The sequence below is a fragment of the Amblyomma maculatum genome, chromosome 11, assembly GCF_055883805.1.
Source record: "Amblyomma maculatum isolate TAMU_Amacu chromosome 11, ASM5588380v1, whole genome shotgun sequence".
Lineage (NCBI taxonomy): Eukaryota > Metazoa > Arthropoda > Arachnida > Ixodida > Ixodidae > Amblyomma > Amblyomma maculatum.
This window is the reverse complement of record NC_139354.1, coordinates 115,168,872-115,187,297: the sequence shown is the minus strand read 5'-3', so window position 1 is coordinate 115,187,297 and position 18,426 is coordinate 115,168,872. Positions and strand designations below refer to the sequence as shown.

At 44.3% G+C, this 18,426-nt stretch overlaps 2 non-coding genes across 2 annotated transcripts; both read left to right on the top strand.

Moving 5' to 3' along the window:
- Positions 1-11,403: 11,403 nt before the first annotated feature.
- TRNAY-GUA (transfer RNA tyrosine (anticodon GUA)) lies at positions 11,404-11,495 on the top strand. The gene is given in 2 exon segments: positions 11,404-11,440; positions 11,460-11,495. It is a non-coding gene; the product is annotated as a tRNA-Tyr (tRNA).
- Positions 11,496-16,921: 5,426 nt separating this feature from the next.
- TRNAA-AGC (transfer RNA alanine (anticodon AGC)) lies at positions 16,922-16,994 on the top strand. Its single transcript has one exon. It is a non-coding gene; the product is annotated as a tRNA-Ala (tRNA).
- Positions 16,995-18,426: the final 1,432 nt, after the last annotated feature.

Sequence of the window (18,426 nt, the reverse complement as noted above, 5' to 3'; positions counted from 1 at the left end):
TACAGGCCATTGCTGCCGCTCTAACAATTACAACGTCTTGACCATTAGAGCTTGGTGCCTGATCTCACGACTAGCAACTAATGTTCTGAATGCCTATGCGCTATATTTTGTGCACTAAAATCATTTTAACATGTGGAGTTTGACATCACTGGCAAATTTACCAGCACCGCCTCTTCAGTGATGCTCTGCTACCGTGGGCGCAATTTTCAGTGAACACGGAGCTGTGGCACAAACCTTCAAGGAAAAAAGTGCGGCCAAGCTGTTGCAATGTTGGCCCCTGCGGGATGCTAACTGGTCGACGCCGCGGGCCGCACCGGTTATACTGGGTAGGAACAGTGCGGCCCCAGCACACATAAAGAGCTTCTCCCAGTGCATCGCGGATGCCAGCGACACACCCAGCGCCCAAAAGCTAATCCCAGCATTTTTCTCCCATCGTACAAGTGCAACCAGTGTCTTCCCGTCACTGCTCCAGTGATTATTGCAGACCTCCAGTGTGCCCAGCAGATCCAGTGCAAAACCAGAGCGAAAATCTAACTGGTTTCGTACTGGAAGACGCTGGGAGATGCTGGTTCTTGCAATAGGGAACTAATACATTAACCAATGTATTACATGTCCGGCGCAGAACTCCGGAAAAAAATGTAAAAGTCGGGAATGACACAGCTGCCCCAGGTCCCCAAATGCATACCTAGCACAGCGTTGAGCCGCACAGGGTCCAACGGGTCTTTTTGTGTGCCATCTTTATGAGCGTTGCTGCCCTTCCCATACAGACTTACCTTTAATTTCTTCCTCGGTAAACACCTGCATCAGCAGGCTTCTGGCAAACTTTGTTGGAAGCCCTTGGCTGTGCACAACAAAGCGGTCTATAGTAGATTTTTCTACTTTGATTCCATTCCCAATGTCAACCTGCATAAACAAAGAAACAAGCACAAAAATGCCATAGAGACAACAGAAATATACTACAGAAAAGTACTACAGAGCTACAGAAAAATCTGATGGTTACGACAGAACTACAGGATATTTTGTCGTATTTTTGACACAGTTCTGTAGTTTTTTTCGACTGGGATTCCCAATGTCAACCTGCATAAACTAAGAAACAACCACAAAAATGCCATACAGACACATCTGCTATTAATAGGCGAGAAATGCCTCAGTACCGTTAAGGGTTTAAACTGGTTTGTAATTCGTTGAACATCAATACGTTTTCATCTGAAGGACTCCACCTGTGGCACACAGTGACAGCACAGGGACTTGTGAAATGCGGTCATAAGCTAGAAATGATAACATTGCAAAGGTATGAGTAAACCACTTCCACTCTTCGAGGCTCTGCTTAAAGCAAGGAAACACATTATGGTGACATTGACCAGCCACGATTTTTCATAGGTGTGAAAGCAAAGCACTGACAAGAAAAGTAAAAATTTGGCTTATCTAAACAGCATACAGACAGGAGGCAATTTACCTTTGGCTGTCAAATATGTGCCTGAACTCATGCTAAATAAGAAAACTCAACTGCCAGACGCTTTTTCATTCACAATTACTGGCCTGCTTCTATAATCTGTCATAAACATAGCTTTTGCCATTTTTTTTTAACTTAGTGTGCAGCCACCAGTAAAGAGAGGTCAACATTGAGTGCTTTTTAAGCTATGTCTTATTTTCTATATGTAACATCCACTGCAACTCAATAAAAAGGTTTAGCCTACAGGAGACCTATACCTGTTCACCACCATGCACACATAAATAAAATTAAATGCTAATAAACAAAGGTGCATAAACTTAAACAGCACTGAAGAATCTGCATTGGAGTGATGCGAAAGCACGGATGCTGCAGTTAGTTGCTTCTGGTTGCTTCTAGTTGCCTAATTTAATTCTTGTTTACGCATTTTACTCTTTGGTACTTTCAAAATGCACGACAATTCCTTCCTATGCCCTTCTTCACCTCTACTTCCGGTTGCGTGACGTCACATCCTCTACCTCACAATAATTCAATTCTTGTTCAGCCATTTTAGTCTTTGGTACTTTCAAATTGCACGCCAATCCCTTCCTATGTTTTTTTGGGCTCTACTTTATGTTGCGTGACGTCATATCCTTGACGTGACGTTAATTCATGCCTTGTTTACGCATTTTAATCTTCGGTAGTTTCAAATTGCGCGCCAATCCCTTCCTATGCTTTTTTTCGGCTTTACGTCCGGTTGTGTGACGTCACGTCCTTAACGTCACCCAATTGGCTGCCTTAACTACTTCAGGCTTTGGTACGCCAATCCCTTCGTGTGCCTTTTTTTGCCTCGACTTCAGGTTGCGTGACGTCACATCTTTGATGTCACCTTTACTGATTTAATTAACTATTTCAGTATTTGATACATTCAAATGTGGCATCAAGCTATTGGCTAATGAGACCGTTCTCGCCTTTACTTTTACATTTTTGCCCCTATTTGTTTACCTAATTAACTTATTTGCCTAATTATATTTTCGGACACAACAATACGTCACCCTCTATCGATTGACACTGCTCATTAACGTCTACCACTTCTCAATCACTCACAACTGCTGCGGACACGATGTTGCGGACGTGGTCAGAAATCTGAACATAGCCAAGTAATGCTCTCGCATTAATAAATGTACATGTGTGCATGTGCACATATGAACATGCATGGCAGGAGAGGGGCAAGGTGTGGCCAGTGAGCATGCATAGGTGGCATCCAGTAAAACCAGTACATGTCTCCGCTATGCTATAAGTCTCTAATGCAATCTCGAGAACATGGAACACCAGTATTGCGGATTGCACTTCATGCCAGTCCACATTTCCACTATCATGACTGACCTAAACACTCAAGTTACAATGAAGTACTATATTTCGCACAGGCACTGAAGCTCTAAGACGTATGCACTCTTGCAATGCCTCCTTTAGGCAGTATCTGTAGTAGGAGTTTGAGTTACTGTGAGTAACCCTCCCCCCCATCCTCTTCCACAAAACTGGCTTGCAGCTTAGCACTCCTCGCTATCACGATGCCAAAATACCCTCTAACAGACACATTTTTCAAGGATATGCGCATTTCCTATTAAAGCTGCTATTCCAACAGTTCCAGAAGACTATCTGCAGTAATAATATTTATTAGCAGCAATCGTTAAAGGGCAACTCCGGAGGTTTTTTGACATTCGAATATTCAAATAAAAATTTTACTGTAGATTCTCCTCTCCGTCCTGACGCATTCTACAAAATTGGGGCGCCGTACAATAATCTGTTCACGGGCAACACGACTTTAAAATATGCTGTTTTCATGGCTTAGATTGAGACTATTTCTGCCGGCAACACTGAGTTTCTGACGTCACAAACAGTATACCGGCATTACTGTCCACTTCCCGCATGATTATGAAATTTTGAGGCTTATATTGAACTACTTCAGACATTTTATGCAATGCTTCATGATTTCCATCAGTTATTTTCACCATCTAACGCGCGTACCTGTGTTTTTCTAATACTGAGTGTGACGTCACCATTTCGTCAAGTGGGACGTCGTTTCTGGCCGTGAAAGCAGTTTCGGTTTCGATTTGCTGTTTTTCCTTTTTAAAAATACTTCTAATTGGAATTTCGAAAAATGTTTTTTTGTGTTGGAGTCAGGACGGGCAGTGGAATGTAATTCAACCAAAAACACAAAATGATGAAAAAACCACCGGAGTTGAGCTTTAAAGATAAAAGTTCAAAGGGTAATCGACTAGCGCCCCCACAGAGTACCTGATAGATAGGCAAAACAATTTTAGTACCGTGGGAACAGGCGCAATCCTGCAGGCATTGATTCAAGCTAGAGCAGCAACCATTTTGGCACACATGGGGCACACACAGAAACACCAAAAGTAGCTCGCCACTATACGGTCCTAATTATACTGTTACAGGCTACTACAGCTGACTGTAACTGGCTGAGACACCTGTTTAGTCCTGAAATCAGAATGGCTGGCAGATTGGATTACCACGGCTTGGGGACATGTGAAGCAGCTAAACCGAACTGTATTGAACCAAGGTCTTTAAAGGCTATCACAATACTGTGTAGTGTTCTTTTTCTCCTTTAACTTTTTCTGCGGCTCTGACGAGCATGTGCCCCGAGTCTAAAGGGATTCAAACCTCTCACTTTGTTAACTAAGAATCAATAACTAAAGTTACATTTTTAGCGTCTTTTCCTTTTCCTTTCCAAGACAGTCTTCCTTAAACGCCTCCTGAATATGCAGTACATTACTGGATTGCTAACAATGACCTAACAACCATTTTACACGCCAATTTTCAAGCCTCCCAAATTGCTCACGAACACACTGCACTATCTTCCTCTCAAAAAATTGCACACAGGAGAATTGAGAGCAAAACATTAAGTCAGTTCGCCGCCGTGAACTGCTATAGTATGCTATGCTATGCTGTTCTGTTGCGACGCTTGGACTGCTAACGAAGGATGGCTTCTAAAAGCTTTTCTGGTGCGCTCCAATGGAACTGCAGAGGCATCTCCACTAAAGTGGGGGAGCTCAAAATCCGTCTTCGGTTTCACAAGCTTAATGTGTGGGCCCTGTTACTTCAGGAGACCAACGCCTTGCCAACAATTCCAGGCTTTTGTGGTTACGTGTCCCCATCGATGATTGACCGTCGTGTGCACTCTGCTTCCCCTCCAGGAAAGGCGGCGGTGTATGTTGAGACACGTTTCCCTCACGTGTGCCTCTCTTTGGAAAACTTCAGCTACTCATACCAGGAGGTTTTTGCAGTTGCTGTTAAAGTGCCAAAGGCAACTGTTGTGGTAGTGTCTTTTTACGTCAGGCCAGCAGGTGGCTCTCCCTCACGTATTAATCTGGGCTGGCTGCTGTCCGTGCGTAGGAAATACTCCAGTTGCCCGATTCTAGTGGGAGGCGATTTCAATGTTCCGCACCAAGATTGGAGGTATCTTACTTAAAGCCCTCGTGGTAGGCGTGTGCAGGACGCCTTCACTGATGCGTTATTTACTCTTCTGAACAATCCCGGCGCAGCAAAGCGGACTGTTTGTAACAGCAGCACTGCCTCATATGCCGCTGATCTGACGTGGTGGTCTGGCCTTGGCACTCCCTCGTGGCGTATTGAACCTGATTACTGGGGGGTGACCATCACCCAATCATCATTGGTGTTCATCCATCACGAGCACGCCGGTTACGCCGTAAATGCACGGTGGTCAACTGGGATAATTTCCGCACTATTCTGCAAGATCTCCCTGTGGAGTCGTCACCGCTACTTGTTGACCGCATAAAATGCGCGTTCGGACAAGGCTACAACTAGTACATGGACAGACGTCGATCGACCGGTTCCTGACATCGGTCTGCTCAACTTGTGGGCTGCTCACCGAAAAGCTGATCTGCAGCTTCACGAGACCCTACATCAGCTCAGGCACGTACAAGGGTGAACCATATTACAGCTAAGGCTCGTAACTATGAACGGGATCTAGCACGACGGCAGTGGTATACTTGGTGTGAACAATTTAATAGCAATTCATCAAATGCATCTCTCTGGCGAACTTTCTGGGCAATGGAACGAGGTAGCCGTAGTCCCGACGCAGCGACCACCGCATGCATCGCAGCTAACTTGTCTCCGGACGATTTTGCCAGAGAAGCGGCACGGCAGTTTTTCCAAAATATGTGTTGCCTCCCTCAGCTACCATTTCTAACGCTGTAGGGATTCCAGCACACGTAAGCAGACTGCCAACAGCAGACGACACCGATGGCATTGCCAGTCTTTTCTTCATTCCTGAGTTGTTTACGACAATAGATGAGGCCAAACGGAAGACATCATCCGGTCCGGATGCCATTGCATATGAAGTGTACTAGAACCTGAGTAACGCTTTATTACCTCAACTTCTGGACCCCATTAACAAGGTATGGCTAGACGGCTCTGTACCCGAGACCTGGAAATCAGCCATTGTGATCCCAATCCTATAACAAGGGATGCCACCGACGGATCTCGGCAACTTTCGGCCGATTTCTCTAACATCAACGCTGGGCAAGCTGACAGAAAAAATGTTAGCCACACGACTGTCCTGGTGGCTGGAGCAGCACGGTTTCTACCCCCCCCCCCCCCCCGCACAAATTGGCTTCCGTCTATCAATAGGCACTGAAGATGGGCTGGCTGTATTGGCCTCGCAAGTTCTGTCGTCAACCCGTAACCGCAATTTGCGCATCATTCTCGCGATGGATGTCGAAAAGCGTATGATAACATTAGCCACGACGCCATTTTGAATTGTATTGACACGCTGCATTTCCCTAATAAGGTACGCAGTTTCGTAAAATCATTCCTTGAGAACAGAATATTTGCCATACGGCTTAATGGCGATTCCATCGGATCATTTGTACCTGTTCGCGGTGTACCCCAAGGCTCGGTACTGCCACCAAAGCTGTTTAATAGACAGTTTTAGTTTCACGTACGTGGGAGCTTTACGTACGTGAAGCGCCTACGTGTGACCAGTGCGCATGCGCAGAACGTGAAGAGTCTGCGGGAGTTTTACGGACGTACGTGAGATTCGGATTTTCACGTTGGCGTCTTCACGTTGCTGGCGTACGTAGAGTTGACAACATGGCGACGCCCTGCCCGCCCGCTTCACAGCAATAACAGCTTCGCCGCTAATTCCTCGGCGCGATATCGTGTTCTAAACTGTTGTATTCGCTTTAAGCTTACCCAATCTTACCCTCGCGTAAAGTTTCAAGTGACAAATAGCCTTTTGTTTTTAGATAGAAGGACGATTTTTCAGCTGTTAAGCCTAACGCAGAAGCGTTTGTCGTCGTCATAGCAACGATCTCGCGAGGTCACGCCAGACCAGCGTTGAGCGAGAAGTGGCTAGAGTGCCAGATGCAAGCCGGCAGCCAACCAGAGCCAATCCGTTGTAGGGGGAAGGTCGTGAAGTTGTGAGCATAAGTTCTGTTGCCCAGCGAATTCGCTTTTCCAAAAGCGACGATCTGGATATGCTTCGCGACGTGAGAGAATGCAATCCATTCGAAGACTGCATGCGACACGCTGTTCGGTGGACGCATATAGGTATGCGTCTTGCTAATTGTTCATTGTAGAGCAACGACGTTGAGAACAGCAATTTCCAATTCGACCGACTCTTGGCTACGGCCGCTGCATGGCTCGGCTCAAGGCAGCTCGACTGAACAAAATTAGTTTGGTTCATCTGTACTAGATGGCGCGGCATAACACGTACGCACAGTTTTTCGAGGCTTGTATGAAAGGTCCATACATTTTGCTTCACGTACACCACGTACGTGAAACTAAAAGTAGTCCTGGCGAAATTCGCGCAGCGCACGTAGACTTCTCACGTTTGCGTACGTAACTCTGTACGCACGTGAAACTAAAACTGTCTAATATTGCCTTCATTTCCCTTGCTTGGCGCTTACATAATGTCCCTGAGGTCAAATGTTTGATCTATACTGATGATATTACGGTGTGGAGTACACACCACGACATGTTTACTCAAGCGACAGCTTTACAGTCAGCCTTGGATATTACTGCCAGCTATGTTAAATCTGTCGGCCTAGACCTTTCCGCGAGCAAAACTATGTTCACGTCGCTCGCCAACCGCTGGGGTCGCCGTAAACTCGCGGTGACGCCGATCCATCTCCAACTATCTGGAATCCCCCTTCACGAAAGTGAGACATTGAAAATTTTGGGATTATCGATTCATCAGTCGGGAAAGGGAACCGCCTCGCTTTCTCAGGCTAAAAAGCAGGCGATGCAGACCTTGAGCCTGATAAGACGTATTGCCTCTAAATCCGGTGGCGCTCGATCCCACGTCGCACGGCATTTGGTGACAGCGGTTCTACAGCCACGCCTCACTTATCAAGCAGCACTTGACAAGAGCTCAACGGGATCGTTTAGAAGCAGTAAATAGAGATGCCATGAGAGGAGGAGGAGGAGGAGGAAAAACTTTATTTAAAAAAAATGTAAACATTCCCAGGAGGACCTCTTAGTCCAGGAGCCCTCTGGCTGTTCCTTCTCGCTTAGCCCGCTCGACCAGCCGTAACTGATCTGCAGGTTGTGTAGCTAGAAGGGCAGCCTCCCAGGAGGAGGGGGTGGGGTGTTTGACGGGAGGAACGCGGATAGGATGTGGGCATTCCCATAAGTAATGGTAGAGGGTGGGTGGGGTGGCGTTGCATGTGGTGCAGTATGGTGGGAAGTCCGTGGGGTGAAATATGTGGACAAATTGAGGAGATGGAAACGAATGTGTTTGGAGTTGTCGCCAGTACGTGCTGTCGATGTGAGAAAGCGTGTGATGTGGTGGCGGGTACGCGGCACGGCAACGACGATAGTAGTGAACAATAGTAGTGTAGTCAAGAGGTTCGATGGTGGTGTATAATGAAGGTTTGGGGAGGACATCCACCGGCGCCCGGAAGTTCAGTTCTCGGGCAAACGCATGAGCGCGCTCATTTCCGAGGATGTCCTCATGCCCAGGAACCCATGTGATGGGGTGGTATCGGGAGGGGTAGGTAGAGTAGATAATATTTTAGCAGATGAGTGTGGGAGGGTTCCTCGCACTAGATATCTGTATGCTGTTTGGGAGTCTGTGTATATTGTGGTGTGCTGAGTCTGCAACTGACTGATGTGTGCAATTGCGAGTGTAATGGCCAAGCATTCGGCCTCGGCGATACTATTGCAGTGGATGGAGGCGGCATTGAATGTCGAGCGGCGAATGTCCGTGAATACAGCAGTGCATATGTGAGGAATGTCTGGATTGTGTGAAGGATCCGTGTAGATGATGTCTTGGCGTGTAGAGTACTGTTTGGAAAAATATGAGGCACAGGCTGCGCGACGGCATTTGTGGTGTTTGGGATCTATATTTCGTGGGAGGGGTTTGAGCTCGAGGAGACTCCGCAGATGCGGAGTCTCCTCGAGGTGAGCGATCAGGGGTATTATAGCCCATTGAGCGCAGGAAGTGAGTGCCTGTAGATGTGCGGAGTCGACGTTGTTGGCTGGAGAGGGGCGCCTCTATGACCTCCTCAATATTGTTATGAATGCCTAATTGAAGGAACCGAATCGTACTGGTATGACGAGGTAAATGGAGGGCAGCTTTAATGGCTGAGCGGTGTAGGACGTTAAGTTTATTGAGTTGGGTTTTGGTGATGTGATGGTAGTAGAGGTGGTAAGCTAATCAACTAACGATAAGGGCATCTACGAGTCTTAAAGTACCTTTTCCTTGAGGCCATGATTGCGGCTTGAAATGCGACAAATGAGATATGTTATCTGGTTGATTTGGCGCTGCGGGAGGTGTATGGTGTAGGTGGCTCTAGTATCCTGTTGAATGTGGAGACCCAGCAGTCGGAGCCATGGTACGTTGGGAATCGGAGCGTGGTCAATGAGTACGGTGATGGTTGGGGCACGTGGGGAAGGCTTGATGGCTAGGAGCGCAGATTTCTGCGGTGCACACGCAAGACCTATAGCCTGAGTATATGTGTGGATGGCATCTGTAGCGAGTTGCAAAGTATATTCAACTTGGCCAGGGCAACCCTTAGAAGTCTATAGTGTGATGTCTGCGTATATTGCGTGATGAAGGTCAGGCATAGTTTCGAGTATCCGGGCTAAGGGAGTTAGGGCGATGTTAAAAAGGATGGGTGAGAGAACTGAGCCCTGCGGTGTGCCTCAGTTGGGTAAATAGATGGTCGGGGAGGTATAGGACCCGAGTGTGATATAAGCCGTGCGTTTGGCTAGGAATGCCTCAACGTAGCGCCAGATGCGTAGCCCGCAGGTAGTTGTGGCAAGAATAGACAGAATGTGGTCATGAGAACCATTACTATGAGAACCATCACACCGGTCGTGGCACTACAAGACAACGCTCAGCTCAACATATTAGATTAATTAGTACTGCAACGCTGTAATGCTCGTAGCCTTAAGGTGACCCTTTTGCACTCACTGCGAGCACTCTGGGCCTATGTTACATTGCACACCATATTGCCGCCGACATCGCCAGTTCTACCCGCATGGAATTTTGTTCAGCTGAGCGAAAACAAACCTACTGTCCTTCATAGACCAACGACATCTTATGCGGCATCATCCCTTCGTGAAAGGATAGCAGAACAGGACAACAAGCTGCCCCAAGGCTCAATAATTAATTGCATATGTAGATGCCAGCATTGACGTATGTGAAACGACAACTGCAATTCATTGTCCTTGTAAGACGGCGCTTAATAGCACATCCAGATATCAATTTGCTGAACCTCCTTCTTCTTTCTGTGCTGAGCTGGTTGCTGTCCTAGAGGCCCTTCGCTCTCTCTCCGTCACGACCTTACTACCTACAGCTAAAATTGTCATCCGCACCGATGCCCTACAAGCAATACGTCTGCTCCGAAGCGTCAGTCGCAGCCAAGAAATCTTTCATCATTCAAGATTCATACACACTCGTATATCACTGAGACTTTCTTCAAATAATAGCTCATTCATAAAAATGTCATATTGTGTGGTCCCTTCAGCTGAAGATATATTTAGTGTACAAAGGATATTTAAGAAATAATGACCAACATTAGTTCCAGGTAGCAAAACATTTCATGGGTGAAGGTAATTCGAGGAGAAGGAAATGCCTTGCCTTAGTGTACTCATTGTTATGCGCCTTCTATAAAAACTAAACTCTCACGCGCTGTGAACTCTTCATCAGAGAGCATTCGATGTTTCAGAGCACCTATCATGCATATAGGATACCACTTCTTGCAAACTACTCAGCGATTTCAAGTGGCTGCATTCTGAATGATACAGATTGATGCAAACTTTTATAAAGCTTGTTTACAACGGTGTACAATTCTATTCAAGCCTTCCCAACAGTGAACATGTCCTACCGTAAAACATCAACACTTCACACTTACTTTTGCTGCAAAGTCAAATAGCATATTGCTGCCTCGCCCTGCTACGCTTATCGAGGTCTTATCACATGGCATAACTCTTAGACAGGTTAAGGGGCTAGCGAGGCACATGTAGCATTCTACAACGAAGCTGCAGTCTTCACAGTGAACTTCCACTGCTTCAAGACTGTCAACGATAGATTACATCATCTCCTGCTTGCCAACAATGTGTACTTCTTGGGAGACACATTGGCATTTGGTGGAACCATTTTTTATATATTTGCCTCTTTATTCACCCGCTGAATTTTGTTCACATGCGAAGAACCCATTTGGGCGCGAAGTTCAATATGCATGTTTACCAATGTAAAAGTTGTGCACATTGAAGCTGTAGAGAAGACCGGAAATGAGCGGCAGACAGACTCTCCAATTACGAAAAGATCCCACGCTCCCGAAAATTCTTTACCTTCGACAGAAAGCCCACGTCATGGTGCGGTTGAACACGTTAACAGCGGTGCAAAGGAGAAGCGCTCAGCATTAGTTAATGTAGTCATTCAGAGCACATCGCCAGAGGCCACTCGGGGTTAGGTGAGCGTGCCGTCGATAGCTCAGTTGGTAGAACGGTGGACTGTAGAGGTTCTCTCACTGCGGACATCCATAGGTCGCTGGTTCGAATCCAGCTCGACGGAGTGTTTATTTTTCTCGAGTAATCTCTTGATGCTTCATTTCACGTATCTGCATAAGCTGGACGAAATAAAACATTATGCTTTTTCAATGCCGTTAGCATGGAATTTTTTATGCTATACAAATTACTTTTGCGCCATGAAAACGCAAGCAACGTTTATTGTAAATTTACACAGAAATGCATTTCCAGAACAAAACTAAGAAATACATTAAGCCTTTTTCTTTTCATACTACATGAACAGCGGTCGAAGAGATAAATATATAGTGGCGTTCGCGGCAACAACAGTGTCATGTACTAACTGCCCTTAAAAACCACAAGTGTGTATATTCATCTATTTTCCTGTGTCTTGGAGAAGCAGCGAACGTAGTTTGACCAACGATGTTCATACAAGATGTAGAACGTGAAAGTATGTGTCACCAGAAGGTGTAGTATCGACCACAGCTAGGCGAAAATATTTGACTTCATCGGGACATGAATACTTACTGTAGGTCCTAATTAAAGCAGTTCAATTTCTTTTCCTGCCCTACTCTATCAGCCAGTTATGAATCACCTGTTTTTGATATCATGTAAAAGAGTTCTACACAAAAATAAAATATACCTGGCAGCTGCTGTCCACCCACTTTCCATCCTAAATATTACAAACATCTTGTACGGTTCTTCGCAGGATATCATGTACGCTATTATTATTTACTAACACTAAATATTTTAAACACAATCAAAACATATCCAGTGGTTTATTTTATTCTCATGCAAGAATAAAAAGAAAGAGTAATGTTTACCTGTATTTATAATACGTTTTCTCGGCTTCTGTTTTGGGAAATAAATAACAGAGTTGTATTTGAGCGACTTCCTGTGCTCTCTGTTCACCTGTGTTAGTATGTTACTCAAATTATAATCAGTGAATCCTACAATGCTCTACATTAATAGGCAGTAACCTGGAACAAACTAATTGCTGACTCGGATTGTGTCGCTGGACGAATGCTAGTTAGCTAGAACTGCATATGAGCAACGCTGCATCCTCTCACCAGAAGCAGAGCTAAATGATACGGATTGCAGTGCAAAGATTCAGTGCAAAGATGAATAAAGGAACTATTTTGCGGTATTCTCTAGCAGTCGATTCGTGCTAGCCAAGCTGTTCTCTATGGCACCGCCAAGTGATCTTGAAGGCCGCGTTATTCAGGTGGAGCTTAGTCTTACAGACACGCCGATGGATGGCGATAGTTGAGAAGGAACAAGTTAAAATGAAAAATGCAAGAATAGTGCTGTGAAGCTTATTGCATTTTTAAATGGCATGACAACTGTCCTAAGGCAAAATTCCGACATGAATAGAAAGCTTTCCAACCAAAATACACCTTTCTTTTCAATGCAGGCCGTTGACAAGAATCTCAAAAGTAGGTTGGACAACAGCAAGGCGTCCAAAATTGCCAGCTATGTCGACGAATTTTTAGTACTATTAGGCAGGCAAGACACAATTACTCATCAGTCCACTGCTGCAGACATTTTAACTGGTTTTGAAGACCTTAACCATATTTAAAGTGCTCCTTCGAATTCCCATAAGCTAATAACCTACACTGTCTGGACTCGGAGCTTCTCTTCGAACAATTAAAGGAGATTCTGTTGGATGTAGAAACCTCGAAGCCAGAAGAAGCTTTTCTCCTACGACTCGTCCCAATCTAAGAGTTTTTAGCGGGCTATAGCGACATCGGGATTAGATTCAGCAATAAAAATATCCTGTCAGCACTGCATGCATGAAAGTTTTCAGTTGCAGATTGCACAGTTGTAACAAGCAGGGTTTCCGCAGACCGTAATCTCGGCAATGGCTGAATCCCTGCTTCAGAAGGCCAAGGGCAAGAAAATAAATCACAATTTAGGGGATAACAAGAGGGTGAGGCCAGTTGTTGTTTCGTACACCCATTGTTCAGCTCATAATTTGGAAAAAAGTCGCCAGTAAGTTCAAGGTATGGTCTTGGTCAAATGTCCTCAAAGAACATTTCATTTCCAGCTCAGCCACAAAATGGAGCTGTCACGCCACCGTTCAATGACAAATGCTATTAAAATTTTAGGCGATTTTCTGTTTTCCCAGCAAGGAACTATCGCATAGCATTTCATGGCCCTTTAGCTAATCTAGACGACGTGATGGCTTCGTTTCGCACCTGAGGCAAAAAGCATTTGGCCTTAGGACTTTTGACCAAGGCTGTACATTTATTGTTTTGCGCCCCTGGTAAGCTGGCTACACTGTGTTTCAGGATTAACAAGGAACGCCCTTAAGAGCAAACATGTGGCGTCAGGCATCCATATATGATTTGCAGTTGTAGAGAAGGGGTGATCTACAAGATTCCGCTAGCATGTGGCAAACTGCACATAGCACAAACGAAAAGATGCCTGAATGAACGATTGAGGGAACATGCTCGGAAAAGGAACTGGGTCAATCTAGCGGTTCACTGAAGCAAATGTGAATGCATGTCTTGGTTCCTTGATACCGTGATTCTTGATAGAAGTCGAGACAGCGTACCTCGTGAACTGAAGGAAGCTTTCTTTACAAACCAAAAAAGTTCAGCGTGTGTGAGTGACGCGTCGAGATCGCTCTATGAGTGCGAACTGGCCTTCTTAAAAGTACTTTGTTAAATTTTAGTTATTGACTGCGCATGACTGACTCATTCGTCGTCCATGTAGCTTTTGTTGTATACTTTGTAAAGAATAACGGAATTATTTTGAGTTGCTATCTTCTTCTAGCTTCTTACCTTGTTTTCGATTTATCGCTCTTACGCGATAAATTGAACATTGAACATGTCGCGTTGACTCACCTGATTTTCCTAACACTGCTTTTGCGTATGTCTGATTCTTTCATCGCCCGCGTTCGTTTGTTTTTATTTACTTCGTCCAGACCAACGAAATGTTCCACCATTATTTTGAGTTCCAACATCTTTTAGCCTTATCAACCATATTGGGTTTTATCGCTCTTACGGCCATTTACACCATGTGACGTTGATTTCATCTAATCGCTCCTGCCACTGCCTTCGCAGATATAGTGTGCGTTTTGTTCAATAAAGGTTAGTTGCCACTCAGCGCTCTTTCATGTCCCTTATTCTTTTCGTCTTTGAGCTACTTCATTTCCGCCGAATATTTTCATATCATAATGGACCAACTGGCCCTACAAAACGTTTTGCCTCATTATCTATGCTTGAATACCGAATACCCCACTAGTGTATTGGAATCCTTTTCTTCACTGTTCGTTCAAAACATTCCAAAAATAAGCCACTTCCCGATAATGTAAAAAACATGGTCTATTTTGTGCTGTTTTTTTTTTTTGCAGGTTCCGTTCTCCACGGTAGCAAAAAATCTCTTCCCTCCACGTCGAGATCGTGAAAAACAGATCGTAATTCTTCTTGCCCAGCGTAGAAATTGTATTTGGATATGTGGCTTCTTTTTTTAACGGATGGTCCATATACAAAAATGAAAGAGAATGATAGAAACGATGAAAATGACTCTGCAGTTAGCAATTGTGATGACAGTAGCGACGAGTTGGATGGCACATTTTGTTCATAACAATAATGATGATAGTAGCTATGACAATGACGATGCAGTCATGGAATAAGTCCTGAAAAGTGCCATTCGCCAACCTCACTTCTATAAACAAGACATTTGTTATGCAAGACATTGATCTGAATGAAGTAATATCTACTGTTAACATCTTAACCACAAATAAAGCAGCAGGCCCTGACGGCATTCCCGTGTGACTCATTAAGGAAAATGTCGATATTCTTGGCCCTATATAATGCCATTCGTTTAAACACTCTCTACTTACTCGTATATACCCATCACGCCTAAATATAGCGAAAGTCACCCCCATCTTTAGGGAGGGCGATCAATCAGACCCATCTAGTTACAGATTGATTTCAGTTCTAAGTGTTAAAAGCATTTTCGAAAAAGTAATAGCAAAACGCGTTCATAAATTTCTTGAAAAGTACAAAATCATTTCCCCAAAGTAACATGGGTTCCGCCCACGATACTCAACATGAAAAACTGTTCTTTCACTTAGCCAAAAAATTAATACCGCCTTGCATTAATACCGCCAGTGATGAAAACGAGGTTTAACTATAATGTAAATTAAGCAGAGGGTTAGCTAAAATATCAGATTGGTTTTTTGGCTGAAAAATTAACTAACATTACTAAGCAAACTAAATACATGGTATTCAGTCACCGAAAAACCCATAATATACCTTAATTAAACCAGTTATTAACAATAATGCACTTCAGCAAACCAACTCTTTCAACTAACTAGGTATTGTCTTTGATAGCAACTTAAATTGGAAAAATCAAATTATTGCTTTCTGCTATAAACTAGCCTCTGGTTGTTACAACCTTTTACGAGCTCGTGATTGCTTTGACATTAACATTTTGCGCATATTATACTTCGAATTTATCAGCAGTCAGTTATACTGTTTAGAATTCTGGGGCTGGACCTACGCCACTTACCTTAACCCTATCATAAGATCGCAAAAGCGTGCAATTAGAATAATGACATTCACGAACCACAATGTACACAGAAAGCCTTTGTTTGCGCCACTAAATATATTAAGCTTTAATCCCATCAGAAAAGAAGAAACGACACGTTGCAGATACAGCATAATTAGAAACAATCATCCATTTCTAGAGTCCTTATTTACCAGTCAATTACCATTCATAGGAAACTTCACCCTTAACAATTTTAATCTTCCCCTTATTAAAAATGAGTATGATGAGAGACTTGTACAATATGAGGGAGCAATTGTGCGGAATAAAATTCCTGTTGACCTGAGGAATGACCAACATTTCTGTAATTAGCTGAAAAACCATTACCTGTCGTTAAATGCCGAAGATTGTCCTCCGTATTAGATGTACTTATATCTTTTGCTCTCTGATGTCGTATCTGCGATCTGATCATTTGTAAAGACCATGATGTTGTTTCTGCTTTATCTCTGCTAACTTTATATGCTATTCCACCTTTAGTAGTGCCCTGTATATGTAAGTAATATCTATGATATTTTTTATTGTTAATATATAGTAGCCTTTCTAACCTAATAACTTTCATGACGACTGCGCTTGTGAATATTCGCCTTTAATCGTTGGACCACAACTAGCCTTCGGCTATGGGTCCAAGCACTGGTCTGCAAATGTTTTGTTTTTATGCAGGAAATAAAACAAACCTCAAACTTCAAATTTTAGTTTTTTCTACCGCACGTTTTTTATACAGGACACGACGTTTTGTCTCACTGCCGGAACATGCGAGCAAAATGGTAAACACTCATAATATTGCGTTTAAACGCTACTTAAGATTCCGGTCACAGCCAGTTTATGCGAGATGCTTCAGTTGGTTTCATTCAATCTAGATCTTTTTCCCACTCTGCTTTCCGCTCTTGCCGTGCTCTTGTTACTTTATAATGAGTGTATGGGGGTGTAGCTCAGATGGTAGAGCGCTCGCTTAGCATGCGAGAGGTACTGGGATCGATACCCAGCACCTCCACGAATATTTTTGTTTTTCTTCTTCGATCGCGTGTCCGGCAACAAGGTGTTTCCGTCCGTTCCAAACACGCGAGTTCACTGTGTACAGGTCTGTTCCACTTCCATTAAACATAAATAGGGTGTCGAGCATTTTATTCCATACTGTGTTTTTTATATGCAGTGGCTATATGTACCGCCATCCGACATTTCACTAAGCGTTTTTTCTCCGCCGTTCAATCTTTCTTCGTAGTAATGAAAATTTATGTGAGGTTGCTTCATTATGACTAACCATCCAAAGCATTTCTTTCGAAGCTGGGTTGCTAATTCTAGGCAGGCTGTTACGGTAAACTTGCCACAGTGGTTCTACAGGGAATGGATAAAAATGTGAAGTGCTGCGGCCATTCTCCACACTGTGGGTAAAATGACCTTACGAGTTCTGAAAACAATATGCATGCTTAATACAGGATTTAATTCTAGCACATGACGCGAATATGTCCCCATGATGCCGTGCGTTTTCGAAATCGCTGAAAATTAATCACTGTTAAGCTGAGTCAACAAGAACATGTTCAGCACCTTAACTCTCGTTTTCGGAACAAAAGAAAATTGCCTCCGGAATCATAATGCGACTACGAGCGCTATGTGCGATAATTGCCTTTTACCTTCACTGCTACAACTCTACCTTTACTATGAGTGTATCACCATAATTGCGGCTGATTTCACGGAATGAGCTGTATAATGGATATGGCCAGCTTCATGACCATCATCACCATCGCAAGAACAGTGTGTGTGTGGGGGGGGGGGGGGGGACACGCTGGGGAAAATCCAAACAAAATGTCAACAACGGAAGGCGGCGTGGTAGCCTTGAAAACAACTTCAGTGCATTAACTAGGCACATCTTGCATTGGTTTGTGATCTACTGTCGTATATAGCATTATTCCCATCTCTGCATAAATGCTGAAACAGATTGGAAGGAGTGCACACACTTTCTGTCATGGAAAGTGATGGCCTATCAACATATAAGTAATACTTAGAAAACTCTGATAGACATTGGTGTTTTCGTGAAACGCAAACTTATATTTTAGAATTGAGAAGTCGGAAATATAGTGCTCACCTTTTGCGCCTAGTAAGGCGGGAGACGTGGCGGCGCAACGGATGGGCAAGCGTCACCCTTTTCCGATGGTGGTTCGTCGGCAGATCTCCTTTCTGTCGCGCCATGTGGCCGCGGCTTCTAAGATTGTCGCTGTCCTCAACTTGCTTATGCAGGCGGCTCCTGGTTGATAGCAGCAGCCGCCTTGTCTCCGTCGTACCCGGTCTGTGCATGCATAAGTTTGGTCAGGCAGGACCCTAGGACGCGCTGGTGTTGTCCGTTCGCGTTGCGTCGACGCTGTCCATTGATATCGACGGCTCGTCCAGCGGAGGGCTCCCGTTTCCCTTCGAAGACTTCTCTGCGACTT